This window comes from Sturnira hondurensis, unplaced genomic scaffold (assembly GCF_014824575.4).
Source record: "Sturnira hondurensis isolate 20B ecotype Veracruz unplaced genomic scaffold, ASM1482457v3 Scaffold0015056, whole genome shotgun sequence".
NCBI classification, from domain to species: domain Eukaryota; kingdom Metazoa; phylum Chordata; class Mammalia; order Chiroptera; family Phyllostomidae; genus Sturnira; species Sturnira hondurensis.
The window spans coordinates 1,730,396-1,750,914 of record NW_028087687.1 but is presented as its reverse complement, the minus strand read 5'-3'; the positions used below and the strand labels follow the sequence as shown (position 1 = coordinate 1,750,914).

General features: G+C 43.6%; 1 protein-coding gene across 2 annotated transcripts in view; it reads right to left on the bottom strand.

Annotated features, from left to right (window-relative positions):
• RBM47 (RNA binding motif protein 47) overlaps positions 1-16,721 on the bottom strand; it is a 142,771-nt gene extending 126,050 nt beyond the window's left edge. The window contains exons 1-2 of one of the 2 annotated variants that reach the window (XM_037064285.1): positions 16,612-16,721; positions 16,302-16,460 (exon numbers count right to left, since the gene is read on the bottom strand). The gene's annotated coding sequence lies outside the window, so the exon portion shown is untranslated. Of the gene's footprint in view, positions 1-15,197; positions 15,715-16,301; positions 16,461-16,611 lie in introns of those variants that run through there. The other variant, XM_037064287.1, reaches the window with a different exon arrangement.
• Between the last annotated feature and the right edge of the window lie 3,798 nt (positions 16,722-20,519).

The following is a 20,519-nucleotide window of genomic DNA, read 5'->3' as shown; positions in this document are numbered from 1 at the left end:
AAAACCCATGAAACCTGAAAGAGGCAGAAACAAATGCCCTAATCTACCCAAGCATTTGCAGAGCTTCTGTGCCCTTAAATGACCTGATCTGGCATAACACAAAAGGTTTTCTTCAGTTGTAATAGATTTCTTATGGAAACTAGGTAAACTCAGCTTCCCTCAGCCAGGAACAACTGCAAACCGAAACACATTTATCTTTCTTCCCCAAATCTACAGGAGGACATCAAATATTGACCAAAATGTTTCCTCAGAAGAAAATGTCAGCCTAGTACATGGAGTTCATTTTTAGACCTCCTTCAAAATGTGTTGTTTTTCCAAAGCTGCTGACAATGTGTCTATATACCTGCAAGTATTCATTTACTATAGCTCTTCTCTCTCCATGAAGTTTAAAACATGGTACAGAGGTTTTTCATTTTAGATAAACTTAAGATACAGATTTGATAAAGCATAGAGTAACTTCATTCTGCTTAACCTAAAGCTTTAAACTGAAGTCATCTTTAGGTCTGAAAAAATTCTATTAACAAACTTACTCAAAGCCCAGCTCTATCAGAAATTTATAAATACTAAGAACCTCTCAAAAAAAAAAGGTCTAAGAAATTCTGGAAATGTTTTCATTAGACTCATCAGTCTAATGAAAAATTCTCAGATTCTAAGAAGGAAGGAGTGATCGACAATAATCACTGGATCTGGGGCAAAGGGAAAAACAAACTATTAATTGAGGACTTTTCTGGAACCCTAGGAACAGAGTTCAATTTAACTTCATCACTGACCTTCCCCAAATTCCTCCTCAGACTGAATCTTCATAAACAGATGAGTGTAAAAACTAAGTCTGAACACTATTTGTTCAAGTCATGGAAGGCTGCGGTGGATGTGGAAAGCAGAGACTCAACCAGAATGGGGCTTCCCAAGTTTGACACTTAGGACATCTGGGGCGAAAACTCTCTGTTGTGAGGGCTGTCACAGACACACTGCAGGATCCGAACGGCAGGATCCCCGGCCTCTGCCACACGTGCCAGTCACACCCTACCCTGCCCCTCCCAGAACGTGACGACCAACAACATCTGCAGGTTGTCAAAGGTCCCTCGGAAGACACTCCCTCATCATGGAGAACCATCAACCTAGAACCGTCCCATATGCCAGCTATATTTACCATCTTGAATGGGATTCAGGAATCAAGAATCAAACTTACAATAATGTTGTAAGATTTGGCCAAGTCATTTAACCTAGCAGTTTCCTTCCTGTGACTTAACGCCATGGTGACTGCCCTCTAATCCCATACCCCCAGCCTACTCCCAGCACCCGGATCTTCCCTTTGGCCATCTTAGGAAGAGCAATCTTTGACAGATTTGAACCATGAAAGTAAGAATACTCATTAGAAAATACTCAATTAGAAAAACCTGAGGCTGTGCAGAACATGTCTAGTCCAATCTCTGCTCCCTTCCATCCAATGTTAAGAGGTCGTCGAGGAAACTGAAGGACAGTAAGGTGAAGCACCATGTCCAAGGTTGCTTGTCTGCTGAGCCAGCGGCAGATCTCATTGAGAAGACTGGGTCCTGGTCCAGGGATTTTCCCAGGCCTCATTCAGAAGCCTTACAATAGTCTGGAATCCCGACCGCAGTTTGCCCTGGTCAAGCTGCCTGACCTGCCGGTGCCTTAGCTCCACATCTGCCAAATGAGAACAGTAGTAGGACCTACTTCTTGACGAAGGTTCTGGTGATTAAATAAGGTCATGCCTGGCATACAGTAAGTGCTCACTCAATGTCAGCCATTATGATTAGTCATGATTATTTCATTTTTAACTTCAAACTTCAAGTGTTGAGTTATAGGCAGCCACTCAGCAAGCACTCAGACACAAGCCAGGAGTTTATTGCAGGTACATATTTACAACAGCTCCTCACCAAAGCACCTTTCGTATTAAAAATGGAATTTGAATAAACGTGAAACCTTCGAGCACCAGTATCCTTTAGGAAACTGACCCATCTAACGCAAAACCAAAAACTACACCATTTGGCTCAATGAAGCAGTAATAAATTTGATTACACCCCAAAGCAATTCACGCTGGCACACCAGAGTGAAAAGCTACAGCCGTTGACCGTTTCTATGTCAGTGACTGCAAAACAACACCCACCCTAACCTCTCCTCCTACACCCACCTGCCCCCACTGGTTTTCGACTTTTTAAACCATTACTTTGTTGAACTGAAGTTTTCCATTGCTCAAGACAAAACTATAGCATTTTTATTCCTACAGATTTGGAAATACAGGCTCCATCATTTTTTTGGAATAACCTTCCCGCTGGTGGAGGGAAAGGACACAGTGGTGGCCCCACAAACAGATGAGGTTCCCACTCCTCTCAACCCCGAAGGCCTCGCCCTCTGTTCACCATCAGAGCCCCAGTGCCTGTTCTAGAAGCTCAGAAACGGAGTTTGCTGGAGAAATCAATCCCACGGTCGGGATTCACAACGAAGTTCAAAGTGAATCCGCACTGGCTTCCAGTTTCCACTCATGTAACACGCAGAGGTGCAGCAGACCCTTTGAAAAGTGGGTTAAGGAAAAGAAAATATACATTTGTATATTCTAAATGGGCCCGTTTTCACTGTCAATATTTACAGTATGAATCGGCAGGACTCTGAGTGACTGCAACTCAAGGAAATCCACTGTTTCATCCTACAATATTTTCTTTTACCTTTTGTAATGTGGGTGATATGTATTTGTGCATGATTTACACTTAGTTTTTAACATCAAATATGTTAATATACATTAAATATGTATTCTATATTAAATACATTGAACATAATATGTAATTCTAAAACACATTTTATAATTATATATTTATGAATACATACATTAATGTTAAATATAGAAGTATCAAATATATATTTAATGTTTCAATATTATATACAGGATTAATTTGAATTAGAAGACGCTCGGCCCTGGCTGAGTTGGTTAGAGCATCATCCCGTGTAACAAAAAGCGGACCATCCCTGGTCAGGGCGTGTGTCTAGGTTGCGGGTCTGATCGCTGGTTGGGGCGTGTATGGGAGGCAATCTACTGATGTTTCTCTCTCCCCCCCCCTCCCCCTTCCTGTCTCTCTAAAAAAATCAATAAAAACATTTTAAAAAGATGCTTGGTGGCTGAAACTATGCTTAAGACTTTTTACAGGGGGAAAAATGGGGACGGAAAGAGACTGGACTTTGGGTGATGGGTGCGCAATGCAGCGTGCCGATGATGTTCTGCTGAGTTGTATACTTGAAAGCTGCATGGGTGTTAACCAATGCCACCCCAATAAACTCGATAAAGGTGAGTAAAGAAATAAATGCTTTTAAATGTTTGATTACCCTAGCTCATCCCCCATCCTAGTTTTTTATGCGGAGTTGATCAACTAGTATTAAGATATTATTTTGTCACTTGAGATCATTATATAAATAAAGGTCACATGCCATAGCTGTAAATCTGGACCATGTGAGAGGGAAATACTGAAACACAAAACAGCTGCCAGAAGAGGCACCTCCTGTTCTTGAGAGGTGTTGGATACAAAAAAGGAACTTGCAACATCAACGTGAGATGTTTACCAGGAATCTCAGTAAACATACCCAAACTGAACTCCTGATTCGCTAGATCCTCCTCAGACCGATTCTCCTTCAGTCTCCCCCACTGTCCCAGTAACTCAAGTCAGAATTCGTATCTCCCCCTCACCCTACATCTAGGCTATCATCGGATCTTGCTGCTGCTGCCAGCCATTGATGAAACTCCAGCAGGGCTGCACGGAGGCTGTAAAAGGGCAGTTGGACACCGAGAAGAAATTGCACCAAACATCAAATTTGACCAGCTTCTTTCCACCTCCACTGCCACCCTCAGAAGGAACTCAAATATTCACACTTTGTCTGCTGTGACAGCCAACAGCCACCCTCTGGTCCAACACTCAACCAGCAGTCAATTACTTTTTGACAAGTAAATCGTCTTCAATGGCTTTCCAATGGGCTTGGAGTAACAACACACAAACTTTTTTCCATGGTCTTGAAGGGCCTACATATGGGTCTCAGTAACCCTGTAACTCAGTAACCCTATTACCCATAACCCTGTAACTCAGTAACCCTATTACCCATAACCCTACCTCATGCTCCTCTGCTCCTCCCTCCTGGCACTTACGTCCCTCAACATGCCAAGCTTTTTCCAGCCTTAGGACCTTTACAAATGCTATTCCATCTGGCAAAAATCTTTCTATCCATCAGCATCACCTCCCTGGAGGAGTTTTCTGGGACCACTCCAGTTAAGAGTCCCACCTACTATCGTCTGGTATCTGTTGGTTCCTTCAGAGTACTGGATCCCATCTCNAGGGCCTACATATGGGTCTCAGTAACCCTATTACCCATAACCCTACCTCATGCTCCTCTGCTCCTCCCTCCTGGCACTTACATCCCTCAACATGCCAAGCTTTTTCCAGCCTTAGGACCTTTACAAATGCTATTCCATCTGGCAAAAATCTTTCTATCCATCAGCATCACCTCCCTGGAGGAGTTTTCTGGGACCACTCCAGTTAAGAGTCCCACCTACTATCGTCTGGTATCTGTTGGTTCCTTCAGAGTACTGGATCCCATCTCTGTCCCCAAAGAAAGCCCCACGAGAAGAAAGAACTTCTATTCTACACTGTATGCCTAGTACCTAGTGTTTAGCACATAGCAGTTGCTCAGTAAGTAATAGTTGAGTCAATGTCTACATTAGAAAAGTAGGTCCTTTCAATACCTGGTTTAATTACTAATCATCTTTTTATTCAGGTCCAGCCATTGTTAATATAACGAGAATGGTTTGCATGACATCGATGTAGTCTGGCAGCCAAGGAGAGTGGACTGGAATGTGCACGTGTGAACAAGGATGACTTCACTGTACTAGTCAGTGGGAAAGGTAGACACCATTGGGTAAGTGTGTGTACTGTGTGGCCATCACATTCAAAATGACTGAGCAGACAGAGCAACAAATCTGCATCAGATTTTGCATTAAGCTTGAACATTCCTCCTTGGAAATTATTCAGATGATTCGGAAGGCTGCAGCTATGGGCAACTGGTAACAGGCAGCTTCATAATGACAATGCACCCGTTCATGCATCATGTCTCATGCAGAGTTGGTGAAACGTCAAACTACCCAAGTGACTCAGCCCCCTAAAGCCCAGATTTGGTGCCCCTATGACTTCTTGCTTTTCCCCAAACTAAAATAACCTTTGACAGGGAAGAGATTTCAGACCCTCAGTGAATTCAGGAAAATATATAAATTAATGTATTATCTGATAATGTAAGTTAATGACAGGACAGCTATGGAGACTGGAAGAACTGTGTGAGGTTCCAAGATGCCTACTTTGAAGGGAACTGAGGTGTCCTTGTCCTATGTATGATGTTTCTTGTATCTTCTTTAATAAACATATCTATTTTTCATATAACATATGAAGGCTGGATACCTTCTGGACAGACCTCATATATCCCCACCTAAGGATATTTTTTTCATTGATTTTAGAGAGAGAAAGAGAGAAACATTGGCATGAGAGAGAAACAACGACTGGTTGCCTTTCATAAGCACTCCCGCTGGGGATCAAACCCACAAACTAGGCATGTGCCCTGACCAGAATTCAAACCCATGACCTTTCTATGGGACAACACTCCAACTAAATGAGCCACACTGGCCAGGGCTCATTTTATATAGAGAGAGATTTTATTTATTTTTTTTTAGACAGAGGGGAAGGGAGAAAGGGAGAGAAACAGCTATGTGTGAGGGAAATAATTGGTTACCTCTCTCAAAGCCCCCAACCAGGGACCTGGCCTGCAACCCAGGCATGTGCCCTGACCAGCAACTGAACTGGTGACTTTTCAATTTGTGGGATGGTGTCCAACCCACTGAACTACAACAGTCAGGGTTTCTTCTCTATTTTGATCATTTGTTCTAACTTATAATAATTACCGCTCCTTCTACATAGTATATTGTTAAAGACAAGTCTAATTTAACATTTATATGCTACTCATTTTAAATTTCCCATTTGGCCCTATGGTAAGTAATGAAAGGATGTGCAGAAAGTACTATACATATTAGCTGTTTATTAGGGACAGAATTTAGTTTTTTTTTTTAAATTCCTCAATGAATTGTCCAGTTAAGTATCAATGGTGGTAATAGTTTCCAAATCAATTTAGAAGTGAAAAAATATCCAAGAATTTTAAATCAGCCACAAGCCACGATCAGCAAGTCGGAAATAACAATAACCAGAATCTCCATGCACTTGCAGCAGAATTTATATACTAATTTTTTTGACTGCAGAGAACCTCCCTGGAGTACACACTGACCTTCAGGACTGGCTCTAAGGTACCCACGCCTAGGGGTCACAGGATTTTACCTACCCCTGGGGAAACTCTTTCCAGAGCCAAGTCATGAATCCTTAATAAGGCAGGTGGGTGCAGATAGGGAGCTGTACCTCCAAAGATCAAGAAATTCAATTTTGCCGAACCAAAGTCGTTGTGCAAAGGGAGAACATGTGGCCGGGGCTAGCAAACGACGACAGGTCAGAGAGCGATTTTGCCCCGCAGTAAAAGGCAAGGCTTTGTGTAAAGGCCTGGGAAAACACTGAAGGCTCCGATGATGACACGAGCCACCTCTTTCATGCCAGGTCAAGTTAAAATTCCTAACTGAGCTCTGCAATCCGGGAAAATCTACATGAAATCCTATAGCAGCAACAAACATTCGGCAAAAATCTCAGAAGTCAAAAGAGACAGTGAAAAAAAATACACCATGCCTTGACAATTACCTTTCAGAACAATCATTAATTAAGTGACAATAGAAAAAGTGATAAACAATATACTAACACGAGTTTAATATAATTGTCTGTAGGGCATGCAATCCACAAGACTGGCTCCAAACAGAGGGCTGTAAGATTTGGAAATCACAAAAATATTGCCAAAGACCAGGCTTTGATTTGGCAAGAGGAGTGCTGAAACGATTGCACCATCCCGGCACAGAGACCTCCTTGCTCATTAGTAGTCATTGGCCGTCATCAAGGGCTCCAGTGGCCCAGAAACCAAAACCAGAGGAAACGTGGCAGCTTAGCAGGAGAGGCGTGGGAGGAAGGCCACGCTTATTCAGAAAGGTGTGTTTGTGGTCACAGTTTGAGTAGAACACACAGGTTATACCTGTGTGTTCTGCATACCTGTGCTGCGTGAAAGCCTGTGATTTATTCATTCATTCGAAAAATACTGAGTGCCTACGCCATGGCAGACTGTGCTGAAAGGCTTGAAATACATCAATAAATGAAGCAAAGTCACTAGTGGGAAAGAGACACTGAGCCATATAATGACCTAGTACGCTAGAAACTAATAAGTATATTTATTTTTGAAATATTTTATTTACTTATTTTCAGAGAGGGGAAGGGGGGTGAAAGAGAGGACAGAAATATCTCTGTGAGAGAGAAACCTCGGTCAGTTGTCTCCCACAAGTGCCCCGACCTGCAACCAAGGCATATGCCCTGACCAAGAATTGAACCTGTGACTCCTCACTCTGCAGGATGACATCCGACCAACGGAGCCCGTACTGGTCAGGGCTAATAAGTACATTTTAAAAATAGAGCCTAGTAGAGAAGCAGAGAGTGCCCCCAGGAAGGAGGAATTACTGTTTCAATGGGAGAAGGAGAGCAAAGACCTGAAGGAGGTGAGTGAGCCACACAGGTATTTTGGAGAAGCTGGTCCAGGGAGAGGGAGCAGCCAGTGCAAAGGCCCTGAGGCATGAATCTAGCTAGAGCAGAGTGAATAAAAGAGTGAGTGACAATAAGAGTTGAGATTAGAAAGGCAACTGGACAAGAAATACAGTGAGTTGCCTCACTGGCTTTTGAGTGAGATGGAGAAACACATGCGAAGTTTTCATCAATGGACTGACATGGTCTGACTTCTGTTTTACAAGAGTTGCTCTGCATCCTGTGGCAGGAACAGAGTATACGGGTGAGGGCGAGGATGGAAGCAGGGAAAAACGATAAGCAGACTCTACAGTTCCACTGACGAGTTCATTCACTAACTACAGCCAATCGGAACAGGGCAAGACCTTTCACACACTGCCAGGATGTGTGAGAACACGGGTGTTAACGCTTAATTTCAGGGTCTGTGTGCCTCCCACAGTTCCCATGGAGGGACGACTCCCGGGTTCCGCAGTGGGAACCGTCCTGGAAGAACATTGCAAGGTCCCTGCCTTGCCAGGTCTGGTCTCAGTATTCCAGTGACTGTGACTATGGAGCAACCACAGTTGCAAGGCACGAATTCCATTTTAAATTTAGATATTAAAAAGGATCAAACTCATAGAAATAGACCATAGATTGGTGGTTGCCAGGGAATATTAGGGGATGGGGGCCGGAAATAGGTGACTGTGATCACTGGGTGCAAACTCCTGGTTCTAAGAATGAGTAATTCTGGGGACCTAAGGTAGAGCACAGTTGACTACAGTTAATAATACTCTATTGTATATTTAAAACTTGCTAAGCAAGCACCGACCAGTTGGTTGGGCGTCACCCCACAGGGCCAAAGGTCACCAGTTCAATTCCTGGTTGGGGCACAGGCCTGGGCTGCCAGTTTCGTCCCCAGTCAGGGTGCGTGCATGAGGCAACCAATCTATGTTTCTTTCCCTCTCTCTCTCTGGTCCTTACCCCCTCCCTAAAAATAAAAATAAAATCTTTTAAAAATACTATTTTTTAAAAAGTTGCTGAGTAGATTTTAAATGTTTCAACATACACAAATGGTAACTACATAAGGGATGTATTAACTAAACTTACTGGGATAGTTATTTTTCATTATATATGTATATCCAATTATCACACTGTACACCTTATTTTTACAGTGTTATATGCCAATTATATCTCAATAAAGCTGGTGGGAACAGTTAGGGGCGGGAGAGAAAGGCACAAATGTCACTCATGGGTACCATCTGAGCTGGTAGTTTATTCTCTGGTAAATTTACATATTCTCTGAGGTGGATCCTGGAACCCACAATGTAAGGCAAAGGGCAGAGAAGGTCCCTGGGCCAAGCTATTGTTCACACCAGGTGGGAAGAACTGACTTGTTACTAGATGCTCTTTGCTCTGCAAATAGAATTTCACTAGAGGCAATTCTCTCCATACTCCTTTAGCCACCTGTCCCTTTTCACCTCTTTTCTTTAGCCAAGAGAACACCAGCGCCTCCCCTTCGCCCCCCCAAAAAACCACACCACGGGAGTTCATAGCTGCCATTGTTCTTCCTCTCTGGGACTTTGTTGTGGTTGTTCATGTTCCCTAATTTTGAAAATACGCAATTTTGTCTATAATTATCTAACAAATTCCTTCTGACTTTGAGAAAATGCATTTCCCCCCTTCTCATAGTTACCTAGTTACAACTCTGAGCCTCTCAAAGATGGTAAAGAACAGAAAAAGAGGTGCATGTAAACTTTTATACAATGTGACAGGCACCTATAGCACTGTAAGACAGAGGTCCCCAGCCTTATTGGCACCATGGACTGGCTTCGTGGAAGACAATTTTTCCACAGACTGGGGTGGGTTGGGGGATGGATTTATAGCCTGCCACCAGATGCAGCTTAATTGTCACCTGCCACTCACTGGTAGGGTTTTGATGTGAGTCTGCCAGCAACTGCTTTATTATGGTCTCTGTGCAGTCAAACCTCTCTGCTAATGCCCAACTGTATTTGCAGCACCAGTGCTGGTATCACCGCCTCACTCCAACTTACACCATCAGGCATTAGAGTCTCATAAGGAGCGTGCAACCTAGATCCCCGGTGGTGCACAGTGCACAGTAGGGTTCGTGCTCCTAGGAGAATCTAATGCCACTGCTGATCTGACAGGAGGCAGAGCTCAGGCAGTAACACGGCAACGGGGAGCTGCTGTACATACAGGTGAAGCTTCCCTCGCTTGCCTGCTACTCACCTCCTGCTGAGCAGCCCGGTTCCTAACAGGCCACAGACCAGCTGGGGACCCCTGCTGTAAGACGTGGACCCTCCCTACCCCCTCTCCTTCCAGCCTGCCACATCCTGCCATGCCTGCAGAGCCAGGCTGTGGACAGGGCTTCTGTTCCCATCTACTCCCGCCTGAGTTCATTACAAGTCATTCAAATACATATGACGTAAAACACACATCCACGGAATGCAAAAATGCTGTTACATGTGTATAATGGTAATGTATTTGGGTGAAGAAACTGTTGTATTATTTTATAAGCACTCAACCATCAACCAGGGACATTGAGAGATGCAAGTCTCATTCAGACACAAATCCTGCCTGTAAGGAACTTGTTTTCTATGTGGTAGGAAAAATAGTATGTGTACCACAGTAAGGCACGGTGCCAGTTCAGAGAAAGTCCCATATTGTATATTATGATTATGACTAGTAAATATTAACCAATAAAAGACATAACAGGAACTTACATGTGGTGAATTAAGCCCTTTCGCACAGAACACGTTTACTCTGCATCAGCCATTTTCAGAATGGCTGGCAGCCACGCACCCGGCAGTTTCTCACTTGACAGATGACAGCATCATTCCACATCTTTCTGAGCAACGTCTTACTAGAGTTTACTGAGGAGGCAGCAGGGGAATGCACCTTGGTGATTCTAAGTAACATTTTCTCCGTACAACTATGACACAAAAGTAAATACCAGCAAAACAGCACCTGTCCACAATGGCAATGGCCATGTGGTCCAAGCCAAGGAGTGATGTTAGGAAGAGAATCCTGGATTCCAACCAGCAGAAGAGGTCGTGAAAGATCACTCTTACATGGAGCAGGGCAGCAAGCTAAGGACGCAAATGCAGAAAATGCTTTCAAACATGTGTGAGCACATCACACCGAGGATGTGCTAAGTAAGCACTGCTCTAAGCTCTCTTTATACCATAGATCAATTTATACTCATACAACAGTGTGTGCCAAGTATAATAAAATTTTGGGGGGGGATTACCTAACTATTCCAATTCTTACAACATCCTGTCAGGTAGGTGGTTTATGATTGGAGAAACTGAGTCTCGGGGGTTATTTTGGTTTTTTTGTTTGTTTGTTGTTAGGTAACCTGCCTAAAGTTCCACAACACATACAGGTAAAGCCAGGATTTGAACCAAGCCTGTCTCTGCTCTTAGCTTCTCTACCATGCGGCTTGAATTTAGAGCCAATGGTCATCTCCCTTTCCCCAAACCGTCCTGTTCCCTCCGGTTCACCCCCTTTTCTTCCTTTCCACGTGTGACCACATTCTGCTGATTACCGTGAGAACAAACCAGTTCCCAGAGCGGAGCTCTCCTCTGCAGCCACACGCTCGGCTTTGGCCTTTCATGCTCTCAACTCCAAGGTGAACCCACAGCCACCAACCTCTTCCCTGGGCAAGTCTAACATAAAACAGTAAGGCCATCTGCACGGAGAGGTACGACCCAGGCGTTAGCTGGGAGAGGATGAAGACAACAACAAACACACGAGGCCACCGCGTTCTCTGTTAACAACGACCGGCAGCGACCCACTGAGCTTTCTGTGTCACCAAAACCCTCCCGGCTGTAGTTACACAAAGGCAACTTTGTCTTAAGAAAGCGACTGAGAAGATGGGCCTAATCTCAGCAAGGGCTTGGTGTACCAAGAACCATGTTATTATTTTTAAAAGTAAATGACAATAAACAAAAAGAAATATTACTTAAGCAGCCTTTTCAAAAGTCACAGTGCTCTCACGAATATGTATCCCTACTTTTAGAAACATGGATATTTCACCTGGGCTCCAAAGGCCCAACTATACATTTTCAGAATGGCAATCAAATTCATCTAAGAGAATGAACACCTGAAAAAAATCTTCGTTTTATGAAATACTTCTCTATGTTTTCTTTTCTCGGCACAATGTGAAATGTTTTATGAGAATAACCAAGCGGGGTCTCAGTACTCTAAGAGCTAAATGCTTTTGGCCATAATTTTTGCAGGCTGGCATTTCCTTGGTCAGGTAGAGGCGTCCTGTTCCTGTTTCACGGGCACAATGACCTGCATTCATTGTGCACCCACCGCTGCCCACTGGCACATATAGTTAACTCTCACTCACCCAAGTGTGGATTACCCATGGCTTCTGGGAGCGGGCTGTCTTTCTCCCCAGCTGGTGGAAACTTCCACATTAGCAAGATTGACTATTATCTAAGCAAAGCGCAATCAGAAGGCTGAAACCATCAGCAACTCCCCTTTCATTCAATATACACCCACTGGACACTGACTGTGATCTTGGCACTGGGCTGCCACGTTCGTAAGCACCACAGACTATCCCCAAAGACACATCATGATTTAAGAAGACGGTAAACTGTTTTCTTGACTAATATGAAGGGCTGAAATTTATAAGTATATATTTTGTGCTCCCGGGAATCTACTAAGACCAAAGGATTAATATTTTCCCAAAATCAAACAGAGGTTTCAGGGTTGCGATGCTAGCATTCGTCTCTTCCTGATGTCACCTCTTTCAAACGGCCTTCAGCAAGGTAGGGGTTGTGTAATTGTACTTTTGATTTCTAAAATGACCCTCTCAAAACCTGACAGGGTTTACTGAAAGGGCAACCATAAAATACAGTCAGTGATTTCTGTTATACTACCAGTTTACTTATCTTTTGTATTCTACAAACACATAAACAATACACACCTAACCACATTTCACAAATCTTTTTGCGTGAACTACATTCATACGACAAATGCTGAATATTCACAACAACAAAAAAGCATACTCTCACTATACACGTAGGTTACGGAAGCTGAGCTGAGTGCTTCACTTGTCCTTGAATCACTGCAGAAAGTAGAGGAAAGACACAGTGGGCATGAGGCCCAAGGGCTTGAGCCTTTTGTAACCAGTTTACTTTTAGGTGTACTGAGCGGTGGTATCTTAAACTCATTCAAATTAGCAATCTATTGCAGTGCACTAGGAGCATTTGAACTTCAAAATGGGGGCAGGGGGGCGGGGATGAGCCTTAAATTCCTTCAGTCCACAGTTCGCCTTCAACATTAATGGGCATTGCTAATCCCCATTTGGGCTTCCTGGTCAATTCTGTGTTACTAACAGTGTTTGGAACTCACCTGCTTCTTGGCCATTTATTCCTCCAGACACTCCCCTTCTACTTTCACTGGAAAATTCCTCCCTCATCTTTCCCGGCAAAACATAAGAGGTTCTGAAAAGGGGGGGGGGGGGGTACACTGCCTTCAAAGGAAAGATACCTTCCTGTCCGTCTCCTCTCTCCCCATACAGATGCTGACAGAGTGGAAAGGGAAGCCACTATGACAGTGATGGGAGCAGAGACAGTCAGAAAACAAGTTCAGATGATCTCAGGAGTGTTTTACTGACACGATGATTCAGGACCACACACAATAAGTGGCATGGTGCCATTCCCCCCTAAATCCCTCCAGTATGAGAAGTTTCCAAAAACATGAGGTGGCAACTGAACAATTAATTAATATTATTTCTATGACAGTGCTTCCCCAAGATTATGAAGGCCCCCTAGCTCATAAACCACGTCACCTGTATTGCCGTCGCTGAAAATCTTTTTGCAGTTGTTCTTTAAAGCAATTCCTCTGAGCAGGTGGTTGTTTTGACTAACACATACCTCTTACAAAATTAAGCCAGAAAATCAACACCATCATAAGACACAGAAACTGCTCCCAAGAGGAAAACTGTATCTCTTCATTGGGCCATCAGTTGAAAAGTTCCAATATAACCTTTAACTTAGCATCATTCTGACAACCACTGCATTACACCATCACTGTAACTTCATAAATGTTTGGTGCACGTTTCTAGAGTCACGAAAAATGTATCATTTTTCTAAGTCTCATGAATCCCAAACTAAAGCCCTCTTCAGAGTAAGTTGTTTTTTTCCCCTCTAGGATTATGCACTCTCTGGGAAAATCTAATCAGTTTCACTGGAACCTTAGTCTGTTTTTGAAGAGATCCCCTTCCTCCCACCAGCACCTGCATTCATTCCCCTGCCTGGTGCTGAAAAATGGGAAGGGACTTGAAAGGTGGAGGTGGGAGGTAGACAGGAAAGAAAACAAAACCCCAAACTTATTTCTTTCCCTCCTCCTGTTTTCTCTCTCACCCTGGGTTGACCCTGTCACCCTCCCAGATTTCAGATCATCAATCGGACAAAATTATTGTTTGAATTAATAGTGACACAATCTCCCACAAAGTGTTATTTCATTGCCTAGGCTGGGTACTTCAGTTTGTCTAAGAGGTGGTGTTTTATGCCACTGACAACCTTTCAAAACCTTTTAGAATCAGCACCTGAAATTCTCAAACGCTCCTGGTCTAGTTGCAACTGTGCTCAAAACTGCGTCCCCCCTCTCCATTCTCTCCCCTGAAAAAATTCATGCGACCCACCATTAAAACTTTTAAAGAACACATTTCTAATCTACACTCCTGCTAAAGAAAACTGAGTGAGTCATTAAAACATCACTAGGAAAAAAGTGATTTTTTTCCTTCAAACCCATATGGCCTATAAGAAGTACCTTGAGGACACTATCTTTCTATCCTTTTGACAAGCCTCAATAAAAAGTCACAGCCCCAAATGCCTTGGGACAGTACTCAAGAGTAGATGAACTTTTACCTAATTAAAAAAGGAGTCATTTATTTTGAAAGATTCCATTTCATTTATTGTAACTGGTTTCTTAACTATCTGGCGACTACTGATTGGTCAGCTGTCATAATTCATCAGCCGTACACTTTCATGCAGACTGTGTTTTAACCTCAAACAACTAGGCCTCTCCTCCTTCTTACCTTTGGAGGTAAATTAGTACAGGAAGACATCCTATCTCCCCAACCCCCACTCATCCTTAACATTTAAATGAGATTGCTGTCATGTTTCCTCACTCTCACTTTAATAGTCTGAGTCTACGAAGTCACCTGTGCCTCTGGATGGCCCAATCGTGTGTTTTCAAGGGCGACAAAAATTTGTTTCTTGTATAGAAAACGTTTCATCACCACAGGAAACATGATGCGGATGACTGTATATGATTTTCTGCTTTTCCAGAAGCTGACGCTTTTAAAATCCTTTTATAAACCATTTCCTCCCTTCTAAATATACAAGAGTCAAAAGGAAAGTGGTAGCATGAGGGCTGTAAGGGCTAAAGAGAGGAGAAAAAGAAATAATTTCAAAATAGGGACCAAATGTAAGATGGAAGGGACAGACGGTAGTTACAAGGATTACCAAAAAACCACCTTACCTTTGTTATGTATTTGGAATCGCCCACTTCAGAAATTAACACCATTCATTCACAGCCCGGTAGCAATTTGCACGGCTAGCAAGTAACCCACAACATCTTCTCCGCCTCCCTCTTTTTAATGTAAAACCAAAATGAGGAGTGTCCAGCTACTCCCCACCGCGCCGCTTAAAGCAACAGGTCGTTTCAAGCTTAACTCCCAGGCTCTGGGAGTTCCAGTTTGTCACAAATTTTTTAACTTTGGAAACTGCAGAAACTCAGTACGAGGACTACTCCCCGAGCCCCGGCTTCTCACTTTCCCAAGCTGCACATTCCGAAGTGGGAAGCAGGAGCGAGAACCAGAAGGCAGCTCTCGGGGGCTCAATTCCTGGCGGGAGCGAGAACTTCAAAGCGCTGCGATCCCACCGGCAGAACCGCACCGGGTCCCTACCCCGGGGAAGCTCAGCAGCCCGGGAGCCCAGCTGCGCCCCGCGCTGCGCACTGAGAGCGCTCGGCGTCTGGTCTCGGAGCTCTTCCCCGTTCCCTCCTCCCTCCTCCCGCTGCCCTCCCCCGCCGAGGCCATTCGCCTCACAGTAGCAAGGTTGTCTCTCGTCTACTCCCTTCCCTTAAACTCACCAAACCAGATTTTTACTCTCAACACCAGCAACTTCCCGTAAATCTGCACTGAAATTTTATCCTGCTCGCTGAGCCTCCGCTGGCTTAAGGCCAGTGCAACATTCCTGTTGTTTTAGGAGCCGAGATACCTTTGCTGAAGGTTAAAAAATAAATCTGCCTTGATCGGAGAGATTTGGGGACTTCACCGAACAGGCTTCTTTCCCAGCTCAAAAAGCCACACCCATTTCAGACATCCAGATGATGACCCCAGAAGTGACACCTGCTCCACCTGAGGACATCTGTGCGAAACAGACGTCGGGCCCCTTTGGGCTGTACAGAGAAACCAAGCAGAAACAGGTTTGAGGAATAAGGAACCTGCCGTTGAATCACGAGCTGATCAGCACCACCCCACCCCCGTCTTGGGCCTCGTAAAGACGTCGTTTAACCGGGTGGGATCAGAGCGAGCACCGAGGCGGACTTGCCGGAAGAGGGGACCTCCCAGAGTGTGCTTACCTGAAGCCAGGCACGGCACGGACCGGCGCAGGAACAAGCGTCACGCGGACGGAGCCTGACCTTTGCCGGGGGCCTTCGCAGCAGGGCCTGGGGCCTGGGCGCTGCTTGTTCAGAAGTGGCTTAATTTAATGCGCTCTGCCCTAAAGTTACAGCTGGTTTCTAGAAAGGGAACAAAACAACGCTGAATTTAAAAACAGCAGCCGAGCCCTCCCTTAACCTCTCTTGATCTCTGAGGAGTTGGTTCTAACCCCCACCCCCCCATCCCCATCCCAAAAAAGCCCGCATTCTGTGCCCCACCCCTTGGCATTACCTGTTTACACAAGAGTTAAGGAGCCTCACGCATTTCAATAGAGCGCTAAGCTTGTTTGCAGGCGAGTAATCGGCCAACAGGAATCGAATTCTGTGACTAAACAAACTAGAAGAGGAAGCAGGCACCACCAGGAACCTAAAACGGAGTTGTGATTTCGGGTTGCAGTGTCATTCAGCCGAGGGGGAAAAAAAAGTATTGTTTCTCTTTGGGCTACTTTACTGAAGGTCTAGTCCAAAAAATGGTTTTTTGATGGGTAAATAGTTAGTACATGCAAAGAGGTTGGAACAAGTGCCTGACACACAGTGTTAGCTGTTGTTGTTATTGTTTTTTTTATTATTGTTGTCATTATTACATTAATTTTTTTTTCCTGAAGAGCAGAGTGTGATCAGAATTAGAAGCAGGATCTAGATTCATTAGTAGAAGTCCATGAGCAGTTTTTTTACATCTTCACCCAAGGGCATTTGTTCATTGCTTTTTAGAAAGAGAGTAAGGGAGAGAAAGAAACATCCATGTGAGAGAAAGATCCTGGCTGCCTCCAGCAGGAGCCTGCACCAGGGACTGTAGGCACCTGCCCAGGGTGAGCCTCCACCTGGGTGTGTGCCCTGACTGGGAATGCCAACCCACTGCCCTTTCAGCTACAGAAGGGGCCTGCAACCAAGCCACACTGGCCAGGTCCAGGAGCAATTATTTTGAAATTTCTCCCAGCTTCAGTTTCTGGGAGAGAAAGGTGATGAGATTTTTTTTTTTTTTTTTGCTAACAGTTTACATTGGGAATCGCGTAAAACTAATTTTCACCTCACTTAAAAGTTGCAAGATTGACAGGACACGTGGAGATAAATCAGCCTGTACACTCCGTGAGCTCACTAGTAGAAAGGAGACTGTACCCAAGCCATCAACCCTCATGTGTACTTCAGTCTAATTCGGGTTTCGGCATCTGATTTGCTCTCTGACCCTGGGAGAGTTCCCTACCTGGTTTAGTTAGAAGCTGATGCTGAACAAATCACAGCTGGTTGCCATTTGAAAACTGTGAAATAGGGAAAAATGATTTTTAAACTCATGAATATTGAAAGTGATTATTGAAGACTAAACTGTAATCAGTGCCAACAGAACCCCCTTTTCTTTCCACTTGGCTCCACTTTTAAAGAAGAAATCCCCTTACATTCATGAAGCCCTTCATACTTTACCACTTCCAGCTGCCTCATCTGACCTGCTCTTACAAATCAGTCCTAAGAGCTACTTTATACCATTTTTGCAGATTAAGACACAGAGGCCAATTAGTGTAAGGTTTATTTCATGGTGGGGTGGAGATTAGTTCACAGTTTTGGTTAAATCGAAAAACAGCACTCGCCACCTTTAGGGAAAATGATTCCTTAAAACTAGCAAAGAATTCTGAAACATTTTGGTCCCTTTGATTTTTATTTTGCCAACGGCAAGTTTTAACTCTGATCCATTAAACATTTTCTGAATTTTAAATTCAATTCTTGCCATTACAAGCCAGGGTGAACTACCAACAAGGAGTCAGAATACCCCAAGGTTCTGTCATCCTATCAAGGGGTTGACACTCCTGGGCACAACCTAAAAAGTTCAGGTCGACATTAGCCTTTCTTCTCTTTTCCAGAAATACCTGGATTGTGGCCTTTAAAAAGCCCCTCACTGTCAGGGACCCTCTGAGTGAAAAGGCTCAAAAGGGAACATTTCTCAGGTCTCGCAGATTTTCTACCTGGGAACAGCTTTTTCCTAGGAAGCACTGGACCAAAGCCTGGGACTAATGACCAGAAATAATAAAGTGAGTTTGAAAGTGTGAAGCCCTGTGACTCCAGATGAACTGGAGCTGCAGTCAGGGAGGACGGCCCCAGGTTCAGGGAAGCAAGTCCTTCCGGCCCTTCTGCCTTGGTTACTTTCAAATGTTGTCTGGAACATGTGCTTCTGCCCTTCTCAGTTTTGCCCATTGCCACCTATTAAATGGGTATAGTTTTTGTTTCTAACTACTTCCCACGCCTTTCCTCAGAAATATGGCAGAAAGGAAACAGATTTTTTAAGTGGAAGGCTGTAGCAAAAAAAAAAAAAAAGTGAGCTTTCATTATTTCTTTGTGGCAGATCCTTGATGACTAATAATAATAATTCCCAGGCAAACTCCATGCTCCTGGAGCATTTTAGGTATGCAAACCCCTTCCTCTTGCTTTCTGCTCCCTTCTTTCCCTCCTGTCTATGGGGTAATGTGCTAGAGTGAATGCAAACAAGGAGATTGGTTTCTCACAAATTTTGACTTTGACTCTTGATTTTATCTCTTAGCTACAGGACACTGAGCAAATTGCTTAACTGCTCTGAGCTTCAGTTTCTTCATTATAAAATAATAACACCTACTGTTTTGGATTTCTATATGCATTAAATGAGAGATGAAATCTTAGCACAATTCCTGTCACACCAAAGTTATTCACACAATGGTATTTCCTTTCATACCTGGGGGGAAAAAACCTTATTCCACAGCTCAAAGAATTCTTTTCCATATTTAAATCTTAGATCAAATAACATTATTCAAAGATACCCTCAGTAACAAAGGCAAGCCTCAGACCCTTGTAAAAGAACCAAAGCATTGGTGCTGGCCAAAAAAATTGTATGTTTTTTTTCCGTAAAATAAAAGACACATTTTTCATTTTCACCAATAACTTTATTGATTTGAATATTTTGAGTATGTCAGCTGTCTCCTGTGGGGCAGAATGTTTACTGTCCTCAGTTGATGCCTTGATTTGACCGCTATCAACTTCAACTGGTCTACCCGACTGTGGGGCGTTGTCCAGCAAGGAATCTCGAGCACCAAACTTCCCAAACCACTTTTGACACTTTCAATCAGTCATGGCACCTTCTCCATATACTGCACAAATCTTTTTTTGTATTTCAGTTGCATTTTTACCTTTCTTGAAATAATAAAGTGTAATATGCCAAAAAGGTTGCACATTTTCTTCCATCTTCAATATTAAAATGGCTACAAAATTCATTGATTTTGATGTAGGGTTCTTTATGCACGCTGATATGACAGCTCCCACCATACAATCTAATAAAATTATTTCAAACGAAGTTAAAGGCAACTGAACACTACTAGAGCCATCTTATGGGGAAAAAAACAAACATTTGGGGCAACCCAATATAATAATAACCACATGTGTACATAGCATTTCCAATGAGATATTGTTTTCATCTTTGTTCATCACAACTGTGTGAGTTGAGGGAAGTGTGGTTAAAGTGCAAATCATTTGTTTTGACCCATTGCTCAGATCAGGAAACTAGGGTCTAAAGAGTTGTTCTGAGTTGCTAGCAGGTAGCAGAGTCAGGGTTTTGTTTTGTTTTGTTTTGTTTTACTGCTTTTTGCTATTCCCTACTACTAGAACTGTGATTACTTTATTATTTCTTAAAGATTTTATGTATTTTATTTTTAGAGAGAGGGTATGGGATGGAGAAAGAGAGAAAGAGAGAAACATCAATACGTGGTTGCCTCTTATGTGTCCTTCACCTAGGAACCTGGCCTGCAACCCAGGCATGTGACCTGACTGGGAATTGAACTAGCAACCCTCTGGTTCACAGACTGGCACCCAATCCACTGAGCCACATCAGCCAGGGCTAACTGTGATTACTTTATTCTTATACCCAGTTAGGGAGGAGAACCAAAGAGTTCCAAAAGGTTGTTTTAGTTCATAGGTGTCAGGAGAGAGCCAGGAGATTCTGGCCAGAGTTTCTGGACACTTTCTCATTTGGGAGGCATGGAAAACCACAAAGAAAGCCATCAAAGATTTGTGCCCTAGGAGAGTCAGGTGGGCTGAGCCTGTGGAGTATGCTTCCAATTCTATGACAAATAGAAGGGCAGCAAAGTAAAGAGCTTGGGCTTGATGTCAGCCAGGTTGAAGGTTATGTCC